This window comes from Acanthochromis polyacanthus, chromosome 13 (genome assembly GCF_021347895.1).
Source record: "Acanthochromis polyacanthus isolate Apoly-LR-REF ecotype Palm Island chromosome 13, KAUST_Apoly_ChrSc, whole genome shotgun sequence".
Taxonomy (NCBI): domain Eukaryota; kingdom Metazoa; phylum Chordata; class Actinopteri; family Pomacentridae; genus Acanthochromis; species Acanthochromis polyacanthus.
In genome coordinates, this window is record NC_067125.1 from 13,295,999 (window position 1) to 13,312,857 (window position 16,859).

Genomic DNA, 16,859 nt, shown 5'->3' on the forward strand with positions numbered 1-16,859 from the left:
GAGTTTGAATCTTGTTGTTCTGTCAATATTTGGATTAGACGCTGAGAGATAGAACAGGACAGAAACAGGACAGCGCGCTACTTCATTATGATGTCGGGTTACATTTCATATTCAAGGGCACCTTGGCTGTGATTGATGAGGGAGCAGCCAGTTTGTTTGTTTGCCTACCTCACTGTTATTATTTCAACTGCTGTAAGTAGATGCGGTGTCCGTACCGTATGTGGGGCCTCCTGGTATGCAATGACACCCCCTGCTTTGTTTAGGCTGGTTCCTTCCAGCTCCATGATGCAGAAACCGCTACAAAACAGTGCGACTTTAATAAATTTGCAAATGACTAAGAGCTTCAAAAATTTCCTTGTTTAAAGTAAATTTAGCATAGAACACATTTTCCCCGGTTAAATTTGTGAATGCATACATTAAATCATATGGATTGTCAACATAAACGTGTGCTTCAAAAGTCCAGTCCATCGGCAGATTGTGTTGTGCTTTGAAGTAGCAAAACGGAATATCACCTCTTACCACATTAGCTGGTGCATCAGATATGGAATGCGCAAACGTCATCATCTCTGTGGCTGATCCTCCTGCCGATGTGTTTTTCTCTGGTGCACTTTTGACTCATAATGATCTTTTTGCACCTTGATGTCTTTTCGTGTTAGCATTTATAGATTTTCTATGGATTTTACAGACATTTCCATTGGTCAGCATCTGACAGGGTTGACATTTATGCTTTACCTTGTTTAGCATCAGTGGGTAGCAGTAATTAGCATTGTGGGCCATTATATAACTAACTTAATTACCACAGAGATGAAAGCTTTTGACAAACATTTTCTTGGTCACTATTGCTAATAAATTTGAATATGACAATAAACAATGACAGCTCACAATTCTGACTTTAAACTCTGAGAAAATAGTCAGAACTCAAATATATATTTATATTACACCGGTCCTAATCCTTTTCTACAGGCAGCACTTTTCTTTTTATTTAAATTGGAGAGCAAATAATTGAACTTCTCTGTGGATATAATTGTTGTAGCAAGCAAATTTGTCTTAAAACTGAAATTTTTCATGACAGTGACAATGGGAATGTAAAACTGTGCTCCCTCAATATAATTTAATGCATGATGTCCTTTAAAGATTCTTCACTGCCTTTTTTTAAAAGTTATTTTTGTCCTTTATTATAGTGCACAGTGGAGAGAGGAAATGTGAGGAGAAGAGTGGGGGAAAGACATGCAGTAAAAGGCCATCAATTGGTCTCAAGCCCATGACCACTGCGTCAGAACTGTAGCCCTTGTTTAGAGAGGCACACTTCACTGTCATTTTTAATCATATATTTGTATTCTTGTGGCTCTTATACTTTCATACATTTTAACTGAAGGTCATCAGTTGTGTCCATCATGCTCTTTGTACCAGAGACGCAACCCCATCCATGTCACTAGTTGACAATTTGGTCTCTGTTGTGTAAACCTCTTCTACTTTTGTATTCAGAAGCCACTTTTTTTTTTTTTTTTTACATTTTCCCTGTTAAAAAATGGAAGTGTAGTATTCATCTTCATTTCTAAAAAATTGGTATTTAGCTACTAGATAATGAACCGTGTTCACCAAACTTTGTCCGTTTGACAGAGACAGAGACAAACTGTTAGTGCCTCATTGTCGGACAGTCTTGCCGGTTATTGCGCAGTGGGCTTATCTGAATTCTGTGGCTGCAAACCGCTTACACCAGGTGTTATGAGAACTGCTTGGACTCAACAACACAATTTATTTAAAACCCAAACAAACAGAATAGAAGATAAAAATAAGGCTCCATAGAGCTGCTGGCCTAAAGTTTTGAATTATTTTGGTACTATTGCTGACCCTCTCAGATTACACAACTGTTCTATTCACTGCAAGTATTGAAACTATTGATTGGTGCACGGTTAAATTTAAATGTGAGGGGTAAAACTTGTCATTTTCTCTGGCTTCACAAAGCCTGAGCTGATCAGCCTTCATTTAAATGTCAAGAAAGAGAAGCTGTGCAAATCACACACACACACACACACACACACACACACACACACACACACACACACACACACACACACACACACACACACACACACACACACACACACACACACACACTTTGTCACTCTGTGTCTTACACACACAAGGACATACGCAAGCATGAGCCTCGCACACACACAGACACTTTGCGTTAGCTTAATTGTGAAATGACTTTGACTCTGACTTTCATTCTGCAGCTTAAACCGTCCATGCCCCAAATGCAAAGGAATCCATAAAACTCTTAAACTTCCCCGGATAATTCTTATCACCAATGGCTCTGTGAAGTGTCTCAGTGTTTAGAGGATTTTTTTTTTTTTAACCCGCTGCATTTGTTTTATGAAGACTGATTTGCAAATCTTGTTTGGTTTGATGTTTGCACATGTTATTGATTTTTGCTGAGTGCTCAGGGTGGTAAATAATCACAGTGGATGTATTGCCTCCGATGCAAGTTTCGCTTTGTTTACAGAGACAGGGCTGTTTAATTGCACTTTGTGCTTAGTGCTCAAAGCAGCTTGATATGGAAATGTATTGGATTTTTAGAAAATTTGTTCAGTTTAATTGAATTTATTGCTTGGCTCTGTTTTGTTTGAAAGGGATTATTAAAAAACTGCATTTTAGTTGCGGCATTGCACAGAGTTGAGATGATACAACCTCTCTGACTGTAATGTTCCACTTTAGTTTCTCACTGAACTTCAAACAGCAGAGATCACGACTCAGTTTAGAGTCAACATAAGGCCTTAACACAGCAGACAAACTTTAAAATGCTGTTACAGTTTCTTAATTAAAACGGTTTAAGCATCGTGACGTGGTGTGACACGCAGACTGGATGGAACAGACAGATGGATGGGAAAAATTTGAAGCACTGAACTGTACAGCTGAAGAGATATTTCTGGCAGAATTATTTTCTTTCTCTCAAAGTATGTGCAAACTCAAAGCAAAGCGAGTTGTCATCTTGGTTTATTTGCTTTACTTTCTCCCAGACCTGATTTCCGCTGCTGTTGTCTCGCATCTTAACAGCAACTTCTCAGTGCTTTTGTGTCGTCTCTACTTTTCGTCTGCGTTCAGTGTTAAGATATTTTACAGTGACAGGTTTGAAGTCAAAACTAATGTTCACTCTCTCGCAACTGCGGCGAGCAGAGAAATGCAAAGTACAGGGGCTTCTGAAAACAAAACGTTTAATGCGATAACAATTATATTAGGAGGAAGAGGTCTCCCCTTACCTGCCGATAGTGTTTCTGTGGTGTGCTGCAGGCGCGAAAATGTCGGAAATGCAGGCCGTACACTGCTGCCCCTTTGAGATCAGATAAAAGAGTAAGCTTTAGACCTCCATGCCCCTCGACTCAGTGTCAGTCACTTCCACAGGGGCCAGTTTTCCGCGGTAACACTGTGAAGAATTCTAGGTCTCTGCTGCAATACATCCTATCAGTCACTTCATGAAGCGACTTTTTCCTTTTTTTTTGGTCTTTTTTTTTTGCCTTAAGCAAGTGTTCCGCATGGCTGAGTGTCCACAGGGAGCCTCAGTGAACATGCAGTCTCAGCGTGACAGGTCGGTTCCCAAATAGAGGTTATTTCTACAACACTTAGCCAGTGAAGACATACCTGCATATACCGGCATTAACACGGCAGACTCATGGATATGTGCGGATATGCACATACATTTACTGTTTGTGCACCTACTGCGTGCTACAGGTCAAAAGACAGCCAATCGACACATTCACGTTTGGATGAAGGTAAGAGGCTCACATGAAGTACGCAGCGGATTTGTAATTGGATTCTGCAAGATAGCCAGAATTGGAATCTCTCCCGCCACCAATGTGTTCAGTGAAATATGCAGATGAGTGGGTTTATCTCCTCTAACATCGACACTTTCCAAGTAGATTCAATACCTCTGAAATACATCAAACAGGCTCAGTTTTTATCCCAGTCAGCAATTATGCCAGACTCCCACCTCCAGTGTTTGTAATGTGATCTGCTATGTCGGCGTATCCCTCCCTTCATTAGAGTGGCTGTCTCGCAAAATGCTCGCAATTAGAAGAGGATCTTCTTAATGGCAGGAAAGCCCATCCTGCAAGTGAGACAGAGGCAGTATCTTCCCCTGGACTGAGCTGACATATTGCAGCCCGGCAGCAATTAAATGGAAGGAACAAAGAAAGTGATACAGAGTCATTTTACCCATGCGGGCTCTCCAGGAAACTGGCAAAGGGAAGGCGCTTTTAGGCCCAAATGATGGCCTGTCTCCTGGGCTTGATCACTGTGAGCCTCTGAAGGCGCCCAGGCTGCCATATGACAAAAACCTTTATGCTAATGCCAAGAGCAGAAGTCCAGACTAGCCGTCTCAGGAGTGTATCAAATCAATTAACAACAATCAACAGTCACTGCAGGGTGCATTTTTTTATGATTTGTTTAAAGATTTTAGAAAGCTGAAGCCTTGTTATGAAATGATAAAATCCATTTGACAGGTTTGCAAAAGGGCTTTCTAAAAGACTTTCAGCAAATAGAGCCTGCGGGGAGCACAAAATGTGCTGGACTCCGCATTTAGAAGAAGTTTTTGGGGTGAAATAGGCACTGCAGCCTCCCTCGGTCCTGGCAAATCAGCTATCAGATAAGTGAGCCTGTAGTCTGCCTTTGAATCTATCAGTATAGATTCAGTCACAGCCTTTCTGCAGACTGTGATGTTTTCCCTGCTCCTCAGTCCATGGATAGAAAATGTGTCCGTCGCCGAGTGACCACACCACTGTATCAAATCCAGACGAAATGCCACTACAACTCGGAGCAGAATCATCGCATGACACCCTCTGCAGTCACCAGCGATGGCACTGTGCTGTTGTGACTAAAGGAGGAAACATCATGTAATAGGAACGCAGAGGTCAAAACTCCCTGATCGAATGTGAAGCAGTGCCTGAAAGAGCGCTGAGTGCACCAGACAGGGCTCCGTCAGGACTGCTGCTGGCAGATGGGGGGGCGATGCGTCGTCATTTGCTTCTATTCTGATCTGACCTGTCAGTCGAGATTCATCTAGTGAGAAATACGCTGCCGCAGGTTCTGCCACAAGTACTAAGATAGATAGATAGATAGATAGATAGATAGATAGATAGATAGATAGATAGATAGATAGATGTTCACATAGCTTGGACCTGCACACTGACTATTACATGAAGTCCATTACATTTAAACCTGCTCTCGGAGTTCTGATTCTGCTCACTGCTGCCTGTCAGGCGACGCCATGAGGCAACTATTAACCACGTCTTTATCCAAACGTACCACTTTGTCACGCAGGTTAAAGGCATGCAGCAGCGCTCATCCAACCCGGACATCCATGCTCACCTTTAATTCCTCCTCTCTCACTAGGATCACTTAAGACCCCCAGTTTTATGGGTAGCGAAGCCCTTCAATTTCCCCAAGCCCTTGTAATTATGCAGACGAGGAGTATGAACCATGTGATTGTGCTCTACGGCAGAAGTTATATTACCTTTTTAGGGTGTCAAGGAGAGTTCCTCGGGGAGCAGCATGTAATTGCAGCTCGCACAGGATTCAATTGTTAGAGCATGTTAGAGGGATTTTCTTATTGTTTGCCTGACTGCACCAGCGGCAGCCGTGCTTAAACTGTCAGTGCACTTGTAGAAGTGATACATAATCAAAGGTCAGCTCTACTGCGGAGGCATTGCACACTTTGCTGTCCCAACAGTGTCCAACTTGTTTGTTATTTCTAATTTCTAATGATCCCGTCGACTACCTAAGACTGGCCTTTAATGGCATCACCTAGCAACAGGGGCTCCACACACAGGCAGCTTAAAGCCAGGCTGAGGACCCAAGGAATGTCACAAAATGACCTCCCCAAAACAACCCCCAATCCCTCCAATCTGCTTCAAAATTGACATTGCACTTCCCCAGCATTAAACCTGCCACTGGTTGTTGGGGAATGCAAAGGAAGCCCCTGAGACAGAGATTTCTTTTTCGCAGAGATTCCCTGCCTCCCATTTGCTCTCTTTCATGACAGCTGGGCTCTACAGTGTGCATTTTGCAGCTTATGCGAGTGAAAATGCATCTATTTTGTGTACTTTCAGAGTTGCTCAGCTCTGAAATCCAGCGAAAAAACAAAACAAACAAAAGAAAACCACAGTGAGCGGAACATTCAGTAGCATCTTCTCAATTTAGGCCAGCACTGACTGTTACTCTTAAAAGTTAAAATGACATTTGTCACCTACAGCATATTACATTGCTATTTTACATTTAATCTATGGTGACCTAAGAATTAAATGAAGAAGTGTGCCTCTGCATATCCAGCTCCTCTTTGGAAAAGCTAACAGCATCATCTCAGTTTCAGGTTGCTGTATTGTCCTTTCTTTCATATTATGTCTATAATTTTGGTGTATAAAGTGAATAATTTTTTAACCAGGACCTCTTTGGATCAAGGACCTGGTGTGTTTCAGGTTTAGTAGGATACTCATGTTATGTCAGTGGCCAAGATACATGCTGTAGTTAAAGAAAATTGCACTTCTTCTGCTGACATCCATTGATTTTTTAAAATCATACTGAAATATCTTTGGCATGGAAAAAAAATTGTGTGACTTTAGTTTGATCTCTTTTCGTTTTTCAGTTACATAGCCTGAGTGTGCACTGAGCTGCTGTGAAAATAGGACTGGACTCGGGTGGGATTAGGTCATAAAACTTGACTTTGTCAAAACTCACTGTGAACTTGTTAGCATGCTTCCACCAATGGGCCTAAGTATAGCCTCGCAGAGCTGCTAGCCTGGCTGTATCCTCTTTAAACAAGGGGGCAAGTTATTTTCAAATGAAATATGATACATGCACAAAATCTTACTCTGAAGTGTGAGCCCACATGCTACAGTCAAGACTGTGAAGAAGAGCTGATGAATAGGTAATGACTGCCGGCTTTTTTTAATCCTTCATAGTAGTGATGTTTAAAGCTTCACCTGCAGGAACAGAGTTAAAGTTCTTACAATGCTCACTAAAGCGCTGAGGTCAGCAGACGTGTTGTGAACAATAATCACATGGAGTACGATCCTGTGAAAGGACATGAGATAAATATTTCAGGCAGCCTGTTGTCTTTCTACAGGGACTGCTAAAGTTGTGATAGTAGCGGCTCATAAACATTCAGCACAGGCAGACGACTAAACCGGTAGCCTGGAGCATGTCATCACCTTCAAAGTTTCCTAAAGTGTTTGCTGATGCCCGTTTACAGTCTTGCGATTCTGCCAGTGTAATGCCTCCAACCAAACATGAGAGGCAAAGCTGCCAAGAGCACAACAACAGCAGTTACCTACTCGCCAGGAGTAAAAATGAACCCCTTCTCGACTGCCTCTGTGAGGTCGACTAAACCCTCGCAAAAGCTGGAAATGACCACGGGAGGTTGAGCGACAGAGGACAAGATGAAAGGTGCGTGGTGAAAGGTTGTGGTTGCTTCACTTTGGAAGTGAATGCGCTATTAGTGTAATGGTGCTCAAAGCATCAACACTGGCCTGTCATAGCAGACACTCCAAAGGATAAAGGACTGCAGGGATGCAGTGAAGCACACAGACAGCAGCAATGGGCCAAGTCTGGGAACAGTTCTGAGACTGGTCTGGTCTGAATGCTCTCAGGTCATCTGAAGCACTAGATTTTCATTCAGCATAGAGCTGCCCCTCATCATTACTTAAAACAATATTTAAAGCAGGCCACAACCAGGAGCTATTATCTATTTATACCCCAGAGACAGACCGGGATCCTGGTTGTTTCACCCAGCAGCACCTTCAGGCTGCTGATGTTATTCCTGTACAGCTCTGCAGCTCCAGCTCAGGCTAGAAATTCTTCACAGGGATCAGCGTATTCCAGAAATGGTGTGGGTGGTAGTGGTGGCGTGTGTGTGTGTGGCAGGGGGAAGAGAGGTAATATTACAGGGGGATTGCCTATAAATCCACAACCTTCTCCTGTCCTCTGGCTCTGAAGTCCTCCCTGAGGGGGATCAGCAGGTAGTGTTGAGAGCGCATTTTGGCAGGGAATTTCGGGGGGTTTTCATAAATGGATCTTGCATGCTGTTCTTCCATTGTCTTCTTGTTTTTGTTTTACAAATAAACGGGTTGATTTGAATATGTGAAGAGTCTGTAATTAAAAATTCCAACCTGAATTGCTGAAGCCAGTGAAAAAAATAGGAAACAACGTATAATGATAACTTAAATCCTGTGAAATTTGTCATCCCGTTCAGTGCTCGGTGTTGCCTGCTGTGGTTGTGGCCATAGCTGGGCAGGTTTAATAGCTCTGGCTCAGAGCCAAAACGTGGAGGAGTTGTGACACAGTCGGAGCCACATGAATCGATGTAGCTTCAGTATTAGTGGTCACAGGACTGAAACACATGGCAACCACTGGGGCAGTTTAGTGAAATTTTAGGGTATCATTGTGTGCTATTAATGGAAGTGCTGCATTTTGAAGTCTTGAATGATGAGTACTTTGCAATCTAGTCTACACTTTGGCTAAATTATTTTGTGGTGTAAATTTAAATGAATACGTTGAATTAAGGAGTACGATTAACTTAACCCTCCTGTCGTCCTTCGGGTCAAATTGACCCGTTTTAAAGTTTTAAAAATGTGGGGGGGGGGATCTATATTTTCACAGTGAAAACTTCCACATTTTCAAACTTTTTTCAGGAAAATTTTGAACATTTTTTGGTGGAAAAAAAAACAAATAAAAAAATGTTTAAGAACATTCAGAAAAAAATCTACCCAAATCCTGTGAATTTCCTGTCAAATTTGGGGATTTTATATTTAAAAAAAATAAAACTTTTGATGGAAACCTTTCAGGAATTTTCTTCCTGAACATTTTGCAAATTCTCAAAAATTTGGGGAAATTTTTTCTGAATTTTTGGACTTTTTTTCAGACAAGGCAACAACATTTTTTGGTAAGGACAACACGAGGGTTAAAAGCCATAACACAAGATGCTTCCATCGCCCAGTTTTACTGTGGGTTTTCGCAGTCCTTTGGTAATATTCTGTGCGATTTCTCAATGAAGTGCATTTTAAGAACAAAGTCTTTCTAAAGCCGTCTTCTTGTTTTATTTGTTTTATATTTCGGTATCGTTGTAGTTGCCAGCAGGTTCTAAAGCAGAGCCACCAGGCTTCTCTGAACACAGTAAGTAGCATAAAGTCTGACAGCGATAAGGGCAAGACAACAGAGCAAGGTAAATAAATAGTGCTTTTGATTTAACCTGTGCCAAGCTTTTCTAACGCGCCATCAGTCCCAGCTGCCTCGCGTTGCCATGGCAACCTGTGGTCAGGCTGAGCTCAGCACAGTACATTTTTTGGTCTTGAGAAAAAACCATAAACAGGAGGACAAACAAAGACGACTCTCCAAAGCTGTGATGAGAACACACTAGAAGGGTATTGATACCAGCCTGTGTACTGTCATAAGTATGCAAATTGTCTTGGCTTGTGTGAAGTCTGCGCCGCATCCATCATCCACATCTTCACTGTGTCAGTGCACGCAGTGCGCAATTATTGTGTACCTCACAGAATGTATGAAGGTGTCAGGAGATTATTGCCGTAAAATCTTTCAAATAAATCACCTCAGAGATAATTACATCACATCATTGCTATTAAGCCTTTGACATATCCTTTATTCTTTAATGTGAGTATAATGAAAGGCTAACATTAAATTCAACGTGCTTCTACCCAGCTGATAATCGACTAAATGGGTAATTATGATTTAACTGGATGGCTGTGAGTTCTGAGAGCTCGAGGGTGACCTGCACGCTTGATGATTGTTCTTACAAAAGGACATCCTGTGCTCTGTGGCTTGGCCTTCATTGAGCTGTCAGGAGCTGTGGGGGATGCAGCTCTGTCAGCCCAGCCTGCCCACCTCCACCATCCACGGGATCGATCACGCCGCCGCCGCAGCCGCCTCCTCCTCGAGAAACCCAACCACCGCAGCTCCTCCAATTACTGCTGATGGGCCACATCTTTCTATCAGAGTAGGTGTCAGAGTCATACTGCGCCTTTCAGAGCCAGGGATAGACAGAGAGAGAAAGGATAGAGTGGCGAGCTTGAAGTGAATAGAGACGCAGAGGGAAAAAGACAGGGTAAGAAGGGACGTGGTGACAAGCGTGCACAGCTGGCGAAACGCTCTATGTTGAGCTTTGCCAAGACGGATGCTGAACTTAGACCCGCATGTGCATTATTAATATTGACCACTTACACAAGAATAAAGACGCATTTACTCACCAACTGACATGCCTGAATTAATCATGGAGCCATACTCAAAAGACATGATGAATTCTCTTTCATGACAAACCTGGCAATTTCATTTAAATGACAGATGTCTTCAGATTGAAAGAAAAAGAAAAACAAAGGCCACCAGCTCTGTCATTATCTGACGCACCATCAAAGTTTCAGCGGAGGACAGTCTGCCTTTGTTTTGTTTTTTCCCAGCAGGGCATTTTCCACTCGCTGAAATGTTTCCACTGTGGTGATCGTACATATCTTCAAAGGAGAAATATTTCTATCACGTACGAGAGAGTCCAAGTGATGTATGAGGGGAGATTGTCAGGAATGGGACTATTGCATGTCTGGGGAATTTGTGTCGAGGAGTCCAGTAAAGGTCTCACCCTCCAAGGACTTATATAAAGCACAGCTTCCACAGTGAATCTTGCCGAAAATAAGCATGCACTTCTGTGTTCCCATAGCTCATTGCTTGCCTTTTTGTTGCCATGGGCTAGTAAATCTGTATGTGTACTGTATATTGTTGTGGGTCCATATACATTTACTGTATACATGCTGTGCACTGCTGTCCTAGACATGGCTCCCAACGGGTCCATGATGAGAAGGCTGAATTGGAAAAGATCGTCCCTGTAGGACTTTTGCAGCTTCTCCCTCACACTCGATCAGAATGTAAAATATACTGAAAACCATGCAGCAATCACTACATATACATGCACATGAAGTAAAACATGCTTGAAACCACAGCTTTTTGCACACTCTGTTTATTCCATTCCGGTCTGCAAATTGGACATCTTCCCCTATGTGAGCAATCATCGGTTTTTGATAGGTGCAAAAACTGCATGTGTGAAAGTGAGTGCAGGTCCGTCTCTCTTCTGATGAGTCACATTAGCAGATCTGAAGTCAATCGATACCAACACTACCCTGTCTGCTCCTTCTCCCCGCTCCATCCAGTCCAATCCTCCAACCCTCAGGTTTTGGCCTTTCATCCATCACTGTCAGGTGCAAAGACTGACGTGGCCTCAGCGGTCGGTCCACGTTAGAGCCAACCACAGCCAGCCGCGCGGTAGGAGCTTGTCTGAAAGTGTGTGAATGTGTCTGTGCTGATCACCCACGTAAATACACCACAGTGTGTGTGTGTGTGTTAAAGTGTTTGGTGTCTGGCGATGTAGCAGAACGGTGGTTGAGAGCAGTGTTGGCTGCAGTCTGGGGGTTTATGTTGTAACACCTTGAAGGTCCAGAATGTACACTTTTCCAACACTTACAACAAATACAAAGCCAAATTAAACAGGGAGCTATAATTGAAAATATTCTTTTTATGAACATACAAAGAAACTAACTGGCAAGAATATGAAGTCGCAGATGTGCTGTTGGTGCTTGCAAAAATACTGGAACTGCCAAATCTCCGACACAAATGGTTCATTGTGGTTAGTATAAGGTGTGGTAGCACTGAGATGTGTGAAAGAACCGCGGTTCCCTCTTTATTTTTTAATTAGATGAAACGGCACAGTTGGTCGAAGCATATCAAGGCTGCAGCTAGATGTAATGAGAGCAAACAAACACAGTTCAGATTCTCTCTTCGAATTAGGTTTCGTTGAGTTTGTGTCAGTGGTCAACAACATCCAGGACAGCCAAACACGGATGTAGCTCTTGAATTATCGTTCGATAAATAAGCCCCAGACAGTCTGTTTTATTATACAGTAACCAGACACAGAGGTGCAGAGGTTTTGGGGAAATAAAAGCATCAGTCTTAATAAAACATTTACAGGACATTAATGCCATCATGAAAACAGTCACTGTCTTTGTGCTCTCAGAGTATTAAGCAGCAGCAAATGTACATTCAGTGTAGTAACCATAGCTACACGTGGCACAAAAGACACATTTCAGTGCCTGGTTTGTCTTTAACCCCCGATGAGCGGAGGCACAGCGTGAGATCCTCGAGCTCCTTTGATTGATCCAAAGCTGACAATTATTGCTGTCTGAGCTTTTTTTGTTTTTTTGTTTTTTTGACAGTCCCATTGCATTGAGATAACCTACTGGGCAAATCCTTGTCCTTTTTGAAGTATGCATATTTTTTACATTTCTTAGGCATTCATTGACTTTAAATTTTCACTGTTAACCTCATACTATGTTCTGTTAAGCCGTTGTTTAATCTCTTCTTTGCTATTTTTATCTCATTTTGCCACACAGTGTTGTTCATATTGTATATCTCTAAAACGGTCCCTTTGTTCGTCTGATATTGCCACAGCTGTGGGGTTGTAATAGTGATACAACCCAAACAGCGCTTCGGACATGAAATAGCGACGGTGCTACAATGATATATTGTTCCCTGTCATCCAGAAGGTGCAGGTTTGCAGTCTTTCATCTCCATCATGTCAAAGCACAATACAACACTGTGATGGAGCAGGAGGTTGTGCGTGTCATAGTGTGGGTTTATCATTGTGTAGACAGTAGCTTTCTTTACATTTAGTGCATTTTACTTTTAGGATGGTCAACATATAGGCGATGTTCATTTCCACTTTCATTCATGCCGTCTTTACGCTCGCATGCATAAAGAAAACAGCTGTTCTCTTTCTCGGAGTGACCGTGCTGCTTGGTTTTTCCTCACTTGGCTCCGCATTCGTTTTCCCATGCTTTCCTTCTTTTGTTGTTGTAATTTGGCACCACAGAACGTGTTTTAAATCCTGCAGCTCAGGTCGAGTATCTGTGAGTGTGCTGGCCCTACAGAAGGAGCATTCCCCATGGTTTTGAGATAATTACATTTTCCCCCTATGACAACCCTATTGAATTTAGATTAAGTCAATAACAAACCTGTAGCACAGCATGCCCTCTGGATTGCATCCTGTCAATAGGCTGTTAATGTGCCCAAGCCGTGTCCTATTTTTCCTCATGTGGCATCAGCCGGTCCCCCTTTACAACCACAGCGGCTGCCCACAGGCGAGTACAACCAACACAGTGGCAGATGAGGCTGACAGAGGAAGTCTCATCAATAATGGAGAGCGGTAGCTGGGGGAGTCATGCAGAGGAATTGTGGTAGAGTGAGTGAGAAGTGCAGCTGGTGTGTTTGTCTCATTTCTTCCAAATGGACATTTTGAAATGACGGTCCCCAGAGGCCACGCATAAGAGGAAGGCAGCTATTAATAGCTGATAGGCTGAATAAGTTGTCAGATTGCTGTTTAGCTATGGTCATATTTTAGCGCTTATTGGACATTTTCCTGTCACTGTTTCCCCAGGGAGCTGGATAAATAAACTAATTAAGACTACAGGAGAATACGAAATTGTTGACTTTTTTTTTCCTTCTGATTTTTTTACAGGCCATGATAGTGGGTGTCATACTGCATGACAGAAATATGAAATACCCAAATATGTTTCCAGCTGAGGTCAGCTGCATGGGTGTAGTCCTCAAAGACACACCCCACGGAGGCGAAAAAGAAAAACCTCATCAATTTCCTGCCTGTCAAGCTGCATGTAACTTTAACGTAGACGCGCACAATGACTATCTCTCCTGACAGCCGTCCAGATGCAAACACAAAAGCTGTCACAGAGGTTTTGAGAATGACCCAGTGGCTGTTATAGCGTGGCAGCGTCTCCTCCCAGCTGCCATCCTGCTCATTCCCTTTCTTCAATGGCCCTCATTGTGTTGGGAAGAGGAGGCCCATTCTTACTCACAACTCTCGTGCTCTTGTTTCTCCAGGGCCCAACCCTGAGGAGGTGAAACTTGCTGGGAGTGTTTGGATGTCACCCGTGCCACAGCTTCTACTACGTCTGACCACCTTCAGCTGCACACATCTCTGCTCTCCAAGCGGCACCAATTAAGAGCGAGCTCGAGGCAAAGGCTTGTGACAGTATCTGACGACGCCGACGCAAGGAGGAAGGAATACACTGGAGGAGGGGCCTGTGTGCTCACTGGGGACGGACGGAGCGCTGCTTGTGAGTATCATATTGTTCCATACAGCTGACCAGGGCCATGCAACCTATTTGATGGTTTTTTTCCAACGCAGGAAAAATAACATGGGGCGATAACCACAGTGAACAATGAATGGAAGATATTGCGATCTTTGTTAGCAGCAAATCTATCCAGATGTGTTTTGAAATACATCAGGTTAGTTTTTAATCTGGGTAGACTGTCTGTGTTGCAGACAGCCAAGCCGACCTTGAATCTTGCTTTGTTCTTTTTTTTCTGTCACTGCATCCCTCATCAACAAACACCCAGCAGCCTCATTTATTTCTTTGTTCTACAGGAAAGCTAAATTTAAAACCCTGAGCATCAAAGGATGCGGTTAACGGTAAAATGAGGATGCAGGTGATACTACCCCCACACACGATCCTTCTTACTCTCCATCTCACTCCATCATTGCTGTCTTTCTCCATTCAGTCTTGTTTCCTGTCCGATAGAGGCTACATTTTCACCTGGAAATACAGCAGAGGAATTAGGTGTAGGACAGGGGCAAAATGATCTGACAGATCCACTTACCTCCGCTGTCTGCGATCCCCCTGGCCTCTGATATTATTAGAAGTTGATATATATGTAGGCTCAGAGCATGGGAGTGGGAGAAGGTTGGGGAGGGGAGGGGAGGTGTGAGAGCTCAACAGCCAGAGCTTCTGATGAGAAATCACAGGAAATAATCTTGAGGTGTGGAAGCAGCGAATGATTAGATGAGGAGGTGGGAAAGAGAAAAGAAGTAGAAGAGGTTTGGCTGTTTCCTTGCTTGTAGGCTCTGTTGTATTCTCGCTACAGATGTGAAAGAAAAGACTTCTTACTGGCAAGGCGAGGGTGGGATGAATCCTAACTTTCCATTTTTTTTCATATTGTCTTTTGCATGGTGCAAACAAACACAGCTGAGATAAGACAGGTCAGCACAGGGATCTATAGGACTTATATAAACCGCAGTGCCCTGGGATCACACCACAGGTCGATAGCAGAGCTCCACACTGCACCAAATATTAAACCTCAATGCCTGGTATTAGAATGAAGGGTTTCATGGCAAAGAGAGGCAACTGCCATTAGTTCTGAGTAAATGATCATTATGAAATAAAATTATACTTTTCCAAACATCAATTACAGTATGTCTTTGCTAGTAGCATCTGACCGTCATAGCACCAGAGTGTGAATTCTAATGATTTTGAGGGTTGTTGACTTTTCAGCTGTCAGAGCCACGAGGTTTTCATTTTTAGCATGAACAGCATATGAATAAAACCAGGAAAATTAGCGCAAATTAGCGCAAGAATAAGACATGAAACTTAATGAAGTGTGGATTTTCTAAATTATGAATTGATTTTTCGCTACTGGTGTGCTATAAAACTGCTTAATGGCATCTTATAAAATTGGACAAATTCAGGTTTGTAGGTTTGAACATGTTAACTAGGTAAAAAAGAAAGAAAAACTTGATTTGCACTGGAGACCGTCTTTATTAATGAACTTATATTTTATTCATGGGCTCTATTTTGTGTCTCGTGCTAATTAGCAGACATTAGCATGCTTTTACACACACACAAAAATCGAATCAAATGACACAAAAAATGGATCTAAATGTGGCAAACATCATGTTAGCATTGCCGCTGTGATCATGTGTACTCCCTTTACTATCAGGTACTCAGCACCCATCATGCACTCCTCTCCTCTGTGGGTGTGTGCACGCCGGACACAACAATTAATGTGTATATAATTGTGAGCCCCTCTCTCATTCATTAGGGAGTCGTCATCGCTCATCAACGCTGTAGTGGGTGCCATGCGCTAATCTACAGCACACACAGGAAGCCTGCAGTAGATCATATATGCAGATGCAGCCAAATGTGCCACTTCTCCAAAGTGCAGTCAAATGTGCTTCTCCTCTGGTCTAAATATGCTAATGGTGTGTTTTAGAAGAAAGCAAAGAGGAATTGATTAAGCCTAGTGTAATGCAGACCAATGAGGCAACCATCAATAAGGAGCCGTGTGCATTCGACTGTTGTTTCAGGTTTTTAGAAGCATGGATCAGACAGCGGCTAATATTAAGTAATTGCAGAGACCTTTGCATAACCTGCTGCAAGAAGCATGCAACAGATGTAGTGCAATCATGAAGGGACTTATGTACATATATCCTACATTTTTAAAGCTTGTGGAAGAATGAACTGGACTCAACTCTGATGTTTGAGGATGCAGATTGTTTTGCTGGACTATCTTACATACTGCAACCTTTGCACATTTCTCGCATGCAACTATCCCCACAGGCCGCCTCGCATGAAGTAGCTGCCAGGCAATCTGTTTGCTCATGTGTGGCTCTAACATATGAAAAAAAAGCACCATCCCATAGCGTTGTCATGCTCATAGTTTTATTTACAGACTCTCCACCAAGCTTAGAGTAAAGAGCGTATGCTATGCAATAATTCAGATAGCACTCCCAACCTCTTTAATTGGTGTGAGCTGAATTAGCACTGACTAATAAATATAGCAGCTTCTCATGATAGATTTATAGATGCCATGATTGCTGCCAGGGTGAAATTAACTCTTTCTGTCTGCAATGAAACGCTGGCTGGAAACACACTCCCCCTCTTCACACGCAGACATCGACACATGCACGTATATGCAGATGAGACTTGTCTGTTCCTTCTGGCTGTCTCTGTAGAGCTGTCACA

At 42.8% G+C, this 16,859-nt stretch overlaps 1 protein-coding gene across 4 annotated transcripts in view; it reads left to right on the top strand.

Moving 5' to 3' along the window:
* b3gat1a (beta-1,3-glucuronyltransferase 1 (glucuronosyltransferase P) a) overlaps positions 1-16,859 on the top strand; it is a 76,933-nt gene that overhangs the window by 21,393 nt on the left and 38,681 nt on the right. For all 4 annotated transcript variants that reach the window (XM_022199669.2, XM_022199668.2, XM_022199670.2 and 1 more), the window contains one exon: positions 13,939-14,174. The gene's annotated coding sequence lies outside the window, so the exon portion shown is untranslated. The remainder of the gene's footprint in view (positions 1-13,938; positions 14,175-16,859) is intronic.